The sequence below is a fragment of the Oryctolagus cuniculus genome, chromosome 4 (assembly GCF_051225735.1).
Source record: "Oryctolagus cuniculus isolate XC-2025 breed Fujian yellow rabbit chromosome 4, ASM5122573v1, whole genome shotgun sequence".
NCBI classification, from domain to species: domain Eukaryota; kingdom Metazoa; phylum Chordata; class Mammalia; order Lagomorpha; family Leporidae; genus Oryctolagus; species Oryctolagus cuniculus.
The window spans coordinates 124,120,213-124,131,614 of NC_142870.1; the positions used below are offsets into that span (position 1 = coordinate 124,120,213).

Below are 11,402 nucleotides of genomic sequence, written 5' to 3' on the forward strand. Positions count from 1 at the left end.
GAGAAAGGCTTGACCTAATGAATTCTGTCACAGATGTGTTTCTTGTTCTCATTTTAGAATAAATGAAACCCATATCAGATTATCTAGGCGATTAGCACAATGGGTTTGATTTGAAAATAAGAAGCCTGAAGTTGACAGCTTTAACCTGTTTGTTCTGTCCAGCCCTGGGATGGAGCTGCTCCTTCTCCCAACTAAGCAGCAGTCAGTGTTCGGGTGAAAAGGAAGATGCATTCCAGCCGGCCTGAAAAACAAGCAAGACAGAAGATGGGTTTGTGTTTTTTCCCCCCTTCTCCACTGGAATAAGCCTGACCTTCTGGTAGGAGAGTCTGTCTTGAATCAGAAATGGTTTAACCAAATCACAACAGGAAATGGCTCCAGTTACAGCCCAGCTTGCTCCAGGTTCTAATGAGTGAATAGTACATCCCATCGCTACTTCCTTCGACTCTGTACGCAACAGGTAGCTGCCCTGAGGGGCCTTGGCATGGCCATGCCGGACTTGACCTTTGGGATTTCAGCTCTCAGAATAGCCTAAAGAAGATATTTGCTGAAGGAAGAAGCAGTAATCAGGAGCCTGGGCTCTCAATGTAGTTAATTTCTATTTAATTGGCTAGTAACTACATTTAAAATAAACACCAGTTGGTAATCAAAAACAGGAGGATAAAGGCTGAGCGGGTTGTGTAAGCAAGATAGAATCACTAGGCCAAAGCACAGTGCAGGGGAAGCAGAGCGAGCCGCTGCTTCAGAGAAAACAGTTGAAGAGGGGGAACTGCCGCAGCTGCGGGCCTCCCAGCTCTCGAAGAGATTTATATCAGCTTTGCCTTGTGTTTGTTAGCCATCATCAAAACTGATTTTAATCACCGACTGGCCTTTAGTAATAAAGCATTTGTTCCTTTATTAAATAAAAATTAAAAACACATGTAAAGGGCAATGTTTAAACTGCCACGCGGGATGAGTTTGGCGCATCCTGGTGCATCCCCTGGAGACAGCGGCAGAGATTGGACAAGGTTTCCAGAAAACGCTGCAGCTCCCGGGCCCTGGCTGACCCCTTGGCTGCTGGCATTCTGTGCCTGCAGGCACCCGCGGTCCCTGGCCTCCAGGGGAAGAAATGTGCAACCCGCAGCACTGGGGTGAGGCCCCAGCCGCTGCCAAACCGTCCCCTGCCTGTTTGTAATCCCTGCCTTTCTGCACCACCCAAGATGTACTAACCGTCTTGTACAGACTCATTCCTTGGCCTGTGCTGTCTGGCATTGAAAGAGGCGGTGGGAGGGACAAAGACAGCCACGGGGAAGGGGCAAGAATGGCTTGGGGAGGATCCCTAGGCTGCCAGCAAGCTCCTCAAAATGGGTTTTCCTTTGAGCCAGACATTTTCCAGTGGAACTTTAAACCCACATGCTCTTCCTATCTATCTCCAAAACGCGTGCCGTGTACCTCCTTCCTCGTTAGCAGGAAATTATTTCTTCTTTCTCTTTCATTAGAAACTGGGATTTTCTTTTTAAGGTAAAATTCATATCCCTGATTGCTTTCCATTCGATTCACTTGGAAGCAGTGCACTTTCCCCAGAGGGAGTAAAAGGCCCTGCACGAGCCAGAAAAGGAGAAGGAAGGGCCCGTGCGCGTGGTCACAGCGAGTGGCACTTCTCATCAGCCCAGCTGCCCGGGGATGCTGCTGTACTTTGTAAAACGGCCACTGATAAGGCCCCGGCATTTGCAGTTTCCTAAGAGCCTTTGCTAAACGAATCATAGTGCACAATAACCCTGTAAGGTAAAGTAATGATCGCTGGTATTTTGAAAGCAATCAGTGATTCACGGAGAGGGAGGTAAGGTCCCCCAGAACCACAATTAAAACCCCAACGTTGAGGGAGGCTCCGCTCCTTCCTGCCATCAAAGACGGCTTGTTTGTATCCCGGCCGGATCTCGAGTGAGCCAAGCGTGGTGGGAGCAGCCCACAGCCACAGGCGTGGAGGCCACTGCACAGCTCAGGGCGCTGGCCACCGTCCGTCTGTGGGGCTGTGGGAAGGCAGGCTCGCTGGGGGCACTGTGGAGGTTTTGTTTACTAATTACATATTCTCCTTGTAAGTGGTCAGGCAGCAGCCAGGCCTCCAGCTCGGGGACTGCAACGGAGGCGAGGCGTGCCGGCCCGGCCACCCACACACTGGCAGGCCCGCGCGCCCCGTGTCAGCTGTGGCGGGGAGTCCTCGTCGCCTGGCACGGCCAGACGAAAGCCTGTAATTCCCGTCGAAGCCGGTTCTTCCAGGCAGAGCTGCAGATAACTGTTTTGTGTTTTCCTTCAGGTGATTACACATGCTTGGGCGGTGAGGAGAGAGGCTGGGTGAATTACTGGGAAGGCAGGCGTCGCCGTGGCCCGGCCCGGGGCCTCTCGGAGGAGCAGCCATAGGGGATCCCAGAAGGCGTCTGGGGACACAGCGGAGTTTGGAAAACAAAGCAGCCCTTCACCTCCTGTGAGTTGCGTGCGGAATTGTCACACGCGCCACAGTCAAACAGTCACTAGGGCCGCACGAGGGTCCTCGGATCTGCTGGAGCGGAGCGCTCCCAGGCCCCCGCGCGGCGCGCAGCAGCCTTGTTCTGCGCGGTCTCCCCGGGAAGAGACGCTTCCGTTCCGTTCAGGACAGCCGAGTATTTTATTGACTAAAAACTGGCGGGCTGTGCCTGGTGGTAAGCTTTGGGATTTTTACTTATGTTTAATACATGGAATCATTTTTAATTTTTAAAATGCTTCAAAACACCCCCGTAAATTTAACAACTACAACTACGAATGTTTGTTTCACAGCAACTTTTAGACACTTTAAAGATTATTAAAGAGGCCGGCGCTGTGGCATTAGCGGGTAAAGCCACCGCCTGCAATGCCGGCATTCCTTATGGGCACCGGTTCCAGTCCTGGCTGCCCCTCTTCTAATCCAGCTCTCTGCTATGGCCTGGGAAAGTAGTAGAAAATGGCTCAAGTCTTTGGGCCCCTGAACTTATGTGGGAGACCTGTAGGTAGCTCCTGGCTCCTGATTTCGGATCGACACAGCTCCTGCCATTGTGGCCAACTGGGGAGTAAACCAGCGGATGGCAAACCTCTCTCTCTCTCTCTCTGCCTCTCCTTCTCTCTGTAACTCTGACTTTCAAATAAATAAAATCTTAAAAAAAAAAAGAGATTACTTCAGGGATTTTAATAGTGATGTGAGAGAAAGGGCTTTTCTTTCTTTCTTTCTTTTTAAAAAGCAAGTTTTATTTATTTTAATTGAAATGCAGACTGACAGAGACAGACAGTGACAGAGACAGAGATCTTCCATCAGCTGATTCACTCCCCAAATGCCTGCAACAGCTGGGACTAAGCGCAGTCGAAGCCGGGAGCCAGGAATTCCATGCCAATCTCCCACAGGGATGGCGGGGACCCTGGCAGTTCGGCAATTATCCACTGCCTCCCACACTTATTAGCAGGAAGTTGGATTGGAAATGGAGGAGCCAGGACTTGAACTGATGCTCTGGTAAAGGATGTAGGCATCCCAAGGGGCTGCTTCAGAACACTTTACACCACAATACCTGCCCCACAACTTTTTTGTAAACAAAGATTTATTTATTTGAAAGGCAGAGTTACAGATAGAGATCTTCGGGTTTCCTACCCAAATGCCCACAACAGCCAAGGCTGGGCCAGGCTGAAGCCAGGAGCCAGAATTCCATCTGGGTCTCTCCTGTGCGTGGCAGGGGCCCAAGTGTTTGGGCCATCTTCTGCTGCTTTCCCAGGTGCATGAGCAGGGAGCTGGATCAGAAGTGGAACAGCTGGGACTCGAACCTGCACTCATATGGGATGTCAACATCTCGGGTGGCAGCTGAAACCACTGGGCTACAACACCAGCCCCAGAACTTTTCTTCTTGATAACATTTCAGCAGCTGTGCACCGAGATCAAAACCAAGAGCAAGCGTTCTGAATTTATACTGGGAAGCACCTACAAAAAGGCTGTCTGTGAAGAGTTCATCTTTTCATCTCACGAAGTAAAAATATGCTTAAATTCCCGAATCCTCATGGGTATTTGGTTAGTAAAACAGAGCAGAGGGAGGAAACTTGCCAACTCACCCAGCCAAAGACCCCCGTGGAGAGGGGCGCCCTGCCGGATGGCGGCTGCTTCACAGGGATCGGCTTTCACCACGGCAGGCCAGGGAACAAAGGGCTGGCTTCATCTGCCGGAGCGCCACAAGCCGCTGTGCAGGTGGAGCCCCATTCCAATGCCTGCCACATGGTCTCTAGGACATAAAAGCGCTTTAATAATTTTTTGAATATTTTGAATATCAAATTGAGATGAAAAGTGCATTAGGGAAGGCTGCTCATTGAAGAGCATGCTCAATGCAAACAGGCTGGGCAGGTGCTGGCTTTTGGAGAACCACGCTTCTTGACTTTAACGGTGCCTCGTTCTCTAAATGTACTGGTGTCTGCCTTCTCCCCCACCAAGAAATTTAATTAATCCAAGATGTGATCTGGGTGTCAGGATTTTAAGAAGCCCTCCAAGTGATTCTATTCTGCACTCAAGATTGGGAACAACTGTATAGTGAGTTCATTAATTTTTTAAAAGTTAATATAGGGACTAGAGCTGTGGCATAGTGGGTAAAGCTGCCACCTGCAGTGCCAGCATCCCATATGTGTCCCGGTTCAAGTCCCAGCTGCTCCACTTCTGATCTAGCTGTCTGCTGTGGCCTGGGAAAGCAGTAGAAGATGGCCCAGGTGCTTGGGCCCCTGGGAAACCTGGAAGAAGCTCCTGGCTCCTGGCTTTGGATCAACCCAGCTCCAGCCATTGTGGCCACTGGGAAAGTGAACCAGTAGATGGAAGACCTCTCTCTCTCTGCCTCTCTCTGTAACTCTTTCAAACAAATAAGTATTTTCTAAACAAGTTAGTATATATTTCTTTTTAAACATTTGTTATTTTTTCATATTATTTATTTGAGAGAGAAAGAGATCTCATCCATCCACTGGTTCAGTCCCCAAATGTCTACAATGGCTGGGAGTGGACCAGGCCAAAGCTGAGAGGCGAGAATTCAATCCAGGTTTCCCATATGGGTCGCAGGGACCCAGTTATTTGAACCATCACAGCTGCCTCCCATTCTGCATTAGCAGGAAGCTGGATCCATAGCAGAACCAGACCTTAAACCCAGGTACTCCTGTATGGGATGTAGGCATCCCAAGCAGTGTCTTAACTGATACGATAAAAGCCCACCCCTTATACAGTCCTGTGCCACATAACATTTTGGTCAGTGACAGACTATATATGTGTGTGTGTGTGTGTGTGTGTGTAAAATGGTGGTCCCATAAGAAATAATAGAACTTGGGGCCGGTGCCGTGGCTCACTTGGTTAATCCTCCGCCTATGGTGCCTGCATCCCATATGGGTGCCGGGTTCTAGTCTCGGTTGCTCCTCTTCCAGTCCAGCTTTCTGCTGTGACCTGGGAAGGCAGTGGAGGATGGCCCAAGTGCTTGGGCACCTGCACCCGCATCGGAAACCAGGAAGAAGTACCTGGTTCCTGGCTTCGGATCGGCGTAGCTCCGGCCGTAGCGGCCATCTGGGGAGTGAACCAACGGAAGGAAGACCTTTCTCTCTGTCTCTCTCTCACTAACTCTGTCAAAATAAATAAATGAATAAATAAATAAAAGAAAAGAAATAATAGAACTGAAATTCCTATCACTTAGTATTTTTACTAAACCTTCTTTTAAAAAGATGTATTTATTTGAAATGCAGAACAACAGAAAGAGGGAGAAAGAGAAAGAGAGAGAGAAAGAGATCTTCCATCCATTGGTTCACTTCTCAAATGGCCTCAACAGCCAGGTCTGGGCCAGGCTGAAGATCAGAGCCAGGAACTCCATTCTCATCTCCCACTTGTCTGGCAGGGGCCCAAGTACTTAGGCCGTTCTCCACTGCCTTCCTATGCGCATTAGCAGGAAGCTGGATTGGAGGCAGAGCAGCCAGGACTCAAACTGGGACTCCAATATGGCATTGCAAGTGGCACCTTACCCTGCTGTGCCATAACATGGGATGGGCCCCAATGCCACCAGTTTTGTAAACATCCTGCAGAGGCAGACGCATGGCTTGTCAGTTGAATGAACTGTACTTAGACATATTTAGATACACAAATATCTATCATTGTGTTATACTTTCCTACTGTATTCAGTATAGTAACATTCTAAACAGGTTCATAACCAAGGAGCCATTGACTATATCATATCTCCTAGGCATGTTGCAGACTGTACCCTCTGGGTCTAGGTAAGCAGGTTCCATGCTGTGTGCATAAGTGGTAAACTTGCATTTCTCAGGCTGTATCGCAGTCATCGAGTGTCACATGACTATATAGTATTCAAGGGCTCTCATAATCAAGTCCTAGCCTAACTTCTGACCTTTCCTTCTCTCACCCTATCTCAGCTGGAGTGTAAACCACAGAGACATTTTATTCTCGCTGTGCCCTAAGCATATTTGGCTCATGAATATTTCCATGTTTTGGTGCACACACATTGTCTCACTCTGGGCACCCACGGAAAGCCCAGCTCCAATGTCTCTCCTCTGTGGAAGCTTCCCCGCCTTCACCAGGGAGTCACTTCTTGTTCTTCAATGATACATTGCTTTGTGCACATTTCTATTGAAGTGCTTCTCACATGGCCTCAACACATCGGCCTGTGGGTCAGCCTGCTCCCCTTCCTCAACAGAGTGTGGACACTTTGTAGTTTCAGCAGAAAGCACAGAGCTTGGCAAGCTATGAGTTTCCATAAGTGCTTATTGAACAAATGAATGAATGAATGAATGAATGTACATTGTTGATGTCCTACCACATGGAACCCTGTTCTCAAACTGGCTCACCCGGGAGACTGTGAGCCAGTAATTTGGAGGCAGGAAGTCTATATGCTTGCTACTCCTAGTATGGTCCAGAAACCAACAGCACCTCCAAAATCTGGGAGCCTGTAACAGTGTCCAGTCTGCATTTTAGCAAGATCTCAAGACAATTTATAGGCAATTATGGTTTGAGTAACATTTTTAACAGGCTCCCAGGTGACTCCTCTATAGCCAATCAGCCGACCAGCACTTGGGGCTCATTGCAGCAGAACTCCATTTACTGAATGTAGTGGACTCCATGATCGCCTACTGAATCCTTCTGTTATCCTCCTCGTGGAGCCCCAGTTCCACTCAGGTATAAGCACACCACTCACCAGGCCTTCCCTTAGGGAAGTTTGACACTACTTCCAGCCCTAGAAATGGGCCTGATTGGTCCAAGGTACATCCCGTCCCCCTGGCCGCAGACAGGTTCAGGAATGAGCATGTGACCAAACTCAGGCCAATGAAATGGGGAAGTAAGTCTACAGGGAGCTATTAGAAAAGTTTCTTCTTTCCTAAGAGGGAGCCAGAGGCAACACAAAAATCTCTTGTCCTCAGGTTCCTGCCTGAATGCTTTACTCTGGAACTGCGGCTGCCATCTTGCTGCCTGCCTAGAGGAGGAAGCCCCCCTGGAGGGCCCAGAGCAGACGGATGGGAAGGATGTGCTTCTTCTAACGTGGCTGAGCTCTTCTGTCTCTGGCTATGGAGAGTGATTTTCTTACTGTTTAAGTTATTTTCTCTTCCTTGTAACCGAAAGTATTCATTGATATACTGAATATTGAGTCAATAAAAATCTGAGCACCTACCATTAGATCTTATGCTAAATGCATTATAAACATTATCTCCAATCCTCAAAAAATCTATAAAATGGGTAATATTATCCCCATTTTACAGGTGAGGAAACAGAAGCCTTGTTAAGCCAAAGAGCTAGTGGGTGGTAAGTCAGAGATTGAATCCAGATCTGTCAGACTGTTCTGCCCGTGCTCCTTGCACTCCACCATGCCTCCCAGCTAGAATAGCCTTGTTGGAGCCCGCGTTGTGGTGAAGCCGGTAAGGCCGCTGCTTGCAATGCCCGCATCCCATATGGGCGCTGGTTTGAGTCCCGGCTGCTCCACTTCCAATCCAGCTCCCTGATGATGTGCTGGAAAAGCACCAGAGGATGGCCTGGGTGCTTGGGGCCCTTCCCCAAAGTGGGAGACCCAGAGAGAACTCTGGGTTCCTGGCTTCAGCCTGGCCCAGCCCCGACTGTTGTGTCCATTTGGGGGGTGATCCAGCAGAACAGGCTTGTAATGTGAGTTTAGTAGGTCAACATTTCTCAAATGTTTGGACTCAGGATCCTTTACAATGTTAAACATTTTTAGGATCATAAATAAATTAAATAAAAAAATCCTAAAGACTTTATTTATCTGGATTATACCTATAGTTATTTACCACATTAAAAATTTAAAAAAAGAAATTTAAGGCTCTTAATTCATTTAAAAAATCAACCCATTTCCTATTAATACAAGCAACATCTTTTTATGAAAAATAACTATTTTCCATGATAAAACACAATAGTGAGTAGGATGACATTGCTTTACATTTTTGTAAATCTCTTTTAAGATCGGGCCTAACAGAAAACAGTTGGAGTCTACCTGCTTCTGTATTCAATCTCTTGTAATATATTGTTCTAGGTGATGCATATGAAGACAATCTGATTTCACATAGGGATGTTATTGGAAAAGGGAGCAGTATGTTATACTCTTTTTGGAGAGTTATATATGTTCTATGATGCTATACTAAAAGTGAATGACTGGTAATTTCTTGTACAAGTGACAGCTGCAGGGGTTGGTGCTGTGGTATAGTGGTATAGTGCAGTGCCAGCATCCTACTTGGGTGCCAGTTGGTGTCCTGGCCACTCCATTTCTGATCAAGCTCCCTGCTAATGCACCTTGGAAAACATTGTAAGATGGTTAAATACTTGGGCCCCCTGACACCCATGTGGGAGACCTGGAAGATGCTCCTGGCCCCTGGCTCCTGGCTTCTGGCTCCTGGCTTCAGCCTGCTCAGCCCTGGCTGTTGTGCCCATTTGGGAAGTGAACCAGTGGATGGAAATCTCAGTCTTTGTCTCTGTCTCTCCCTCTCTCTGAACTCTGACTTTTAAATAAATAAATCTTAATTCTCTGAAGGGAGGAGAGAACCTCCACTTTGACTATGACCTTGTCTAAACAAGATAAGAATCGGAGAACTCAGAGGTCTTCCATAGCCTTGGAAACTCATGACTGGAGCATAGGGAGATTACTGATGCCATAGACAGGAGTGTCAATTGGTAAAGTCAACAACAGGAGTCACTGTGCACTTACTCCTCATGTAGGATCTCTGTCCTTAATGTGCTGTGCATTGAGATTTAATGCTATAACGAGTACTCAAACAATATATTTCACTTTGTGTTTCTATGGGGGTGCAAACTGTTGAAATCTTTACTTAATGCATACTAAACTGATCCTTTGTAAAAAAAAAAAAAAAAAAAAAGAAAGAAATTATCAACTCCCAACTTGACTCTCACTGGGATTAAACATGACAATAGGTCTGATCTGATTTCATCATCATTTAAAAAAAATCATCTATTATTTTTCACTTTATGTTTCTGTGTGGGAGCAAACTGTTGAAATCCTTACTTAATGTATACTAAGCTGATCTTCTGTATATTAAGATAATCGAAAATGAATCTTGATGTGAATGGAAGGGGAGAGGGGGGAGGGTTGTGGGTGGGAGGGACGGTATGGGGGGGGAAGCCATTGTAATCCATAAATCGTACTTTGGAAATTTATATTCATTAAATAAAAGTTAAAAAAAAAAAGAAAAAAATAAATCTTAAAATAATAATAAAAAAACTAAAGTATAGTTTAAAATGTCAATAAAGGCTTTCTTATTTAAAAAAAAAAAGTGGTAACTACAATGTGGAACCAGAAACCATATGAATAAGTTTTTCATCTCTGTTGCCTAAAACCTGTTGGTATATCTTGTTTACACATGCATAAATTTTTTTAACATCAATCATTTGTCATTTGGAAAAAATCTTGTTTCACTGAGTTATATGGATCTTCTAAATGTCAACACATTATACCATATCATATAAAAAAGTGCATTTTTCAATATTACCATTGACCTCATCAGTAAAGTCCTAAAATATTGGTAGGCTGTGAAGCTCATGGAGACTGACCTATGTTTTCCAAAATAGGGATTTTTGCTGAAACGATTTACCATTGGTGAGAAATACTATCATATATTCCCTTTGAAGTGACAGATGTGTGTCGCTCCCCCATTCGCGGAGGAACGACACTAGACCCTGCGCTGTTCTCTCTGCCCGGTCCTTCCCGGGTTTGCTGCCAGTCCCTCACTCGCAGAGGAACGACACCGTCCCAGGTTAGCTGGCGCCCCCCCCCCCACCTCTGCGGAGGGGCAGTACCCCCCGCCGCTTTCCCCACTTCCGCGGAGGAGCGGCACACCACCGGCCGGCTCTCTCGGGGGCTGCTCAGATGTTCCTCAGATGTTTCCCTCAGATGTTCCTGGTGCATGTTGTCTCTCTCCTCCTTTATAGTCCTCTTCCACCAATCCATGCTCTGCTGCCCACACGCCAAGCACGCTGCTCTCCTCCAATCAGGAGCAGGATCAGCTCCTGCCACTTGTTAGTCAAATTGGTGAGGCAGCTGCATAGAAGTTGTTTGCTCCGCCCCAGCGCCATATTGTGGGAGAGCAGATGCATAGAATAAGTCTTAATTCCAGTAACTTAGTCTAGTCTCAGTTGCTCCCCACAGATGTGATTGTTTATTTTTGAGAAAATGTATGCCAGACACTCACACCTGAATCACTGCAGCTTGTTGCTTAGCCATTCTTTATTCTTTCAAGTAGAGGTGGCCTCCCCTGACTGCGCGGCTAGTTTAGCTTGTAACTCAGTCTCACAGTGCTACAGTGTGCAGCAGACATGCTTTATGCATATGCCCATTTTAGCACAGAGAATATTAAAAAAAAAAGTGAACTAAAGGGTTGAAATTTAATAAAATGAGCTGTATACACAGCTTCATCAAGGACATTATTTTTTTTTAAGATTTATTTATTTGAAAGGCAGAGTGAGAGAGAGAGAGAGACAGAGGGAAAGAGAAACAGAGATCCTCTATCCAGTGGTTCACTCTCAAAATGGCCACAATGGCCAGCAGTGGGCCAGGCCAAAGCCAGGAGCCAAGAGCGTCTTCCTGGTCTCCCATGTGGGTGCTGAGGCCCAAAAAGCTGGGCCATGCTCCTCTGCTTTTCCACGTGCATTAGTGGGGATCTGAGTCAGAAGTGAAGTAGCTGGGATTTGAACCAGAGCTACACACAGTAGCTCTACCCACTATGCCATAGTACCAGCCCCATCAAGGACATCTTTTGTTAAAAAAAGATTTATTTATGGGGCCGGCGCTGTGGTGCAGTGGGTTAACACCCTGGCCTGAAGCTTCCACATCCCATATGGGCACTAGTTCGAGACTCAGCTGCTCCACTTCTGATCCAGCTCTCTGCTGTGGCCTGGGAAAGCA

At 46.8% G+C, this 11,402-nt stretch overlaps 1 long non-coding RNA gene across 4 annotated transcripts; it reads left to right on the forward strand.

The window, feature by feature from the left end:
- Positions 1-904: 904 nt before the first annotated feature.
- LOC149127101 (uncharacterized) lies at positions 905-7,673 on the forward strand. 4 transcript variants are annotated; one of them, XR_016232602.1, is made up of 3 exons: positions 905-1,127; positions 2,291-2,458; positions 7,408-7,668. It is a non-coding gene; the product is annotated as an uncharacterized LOC149127101 (long non-coding RNA). The 4 variants fall into 4 exon arrangements; XR_016232603.1 differs by lacking the exon at positions 905-1,127 and adding an exon at positions 1,206-1,816 and having other exon boundaries at positions 7,408-7,673; XR_016232601.1 differs by lacking the exons at positions 905-1,127; positions 7,408-7,668 and adding exons at positions 1,504-1,761; positions 3,891-4,013.
- The last annotated feature ends 3,729 nt before the right edge of the window (positions 7,674-11,402 follow it).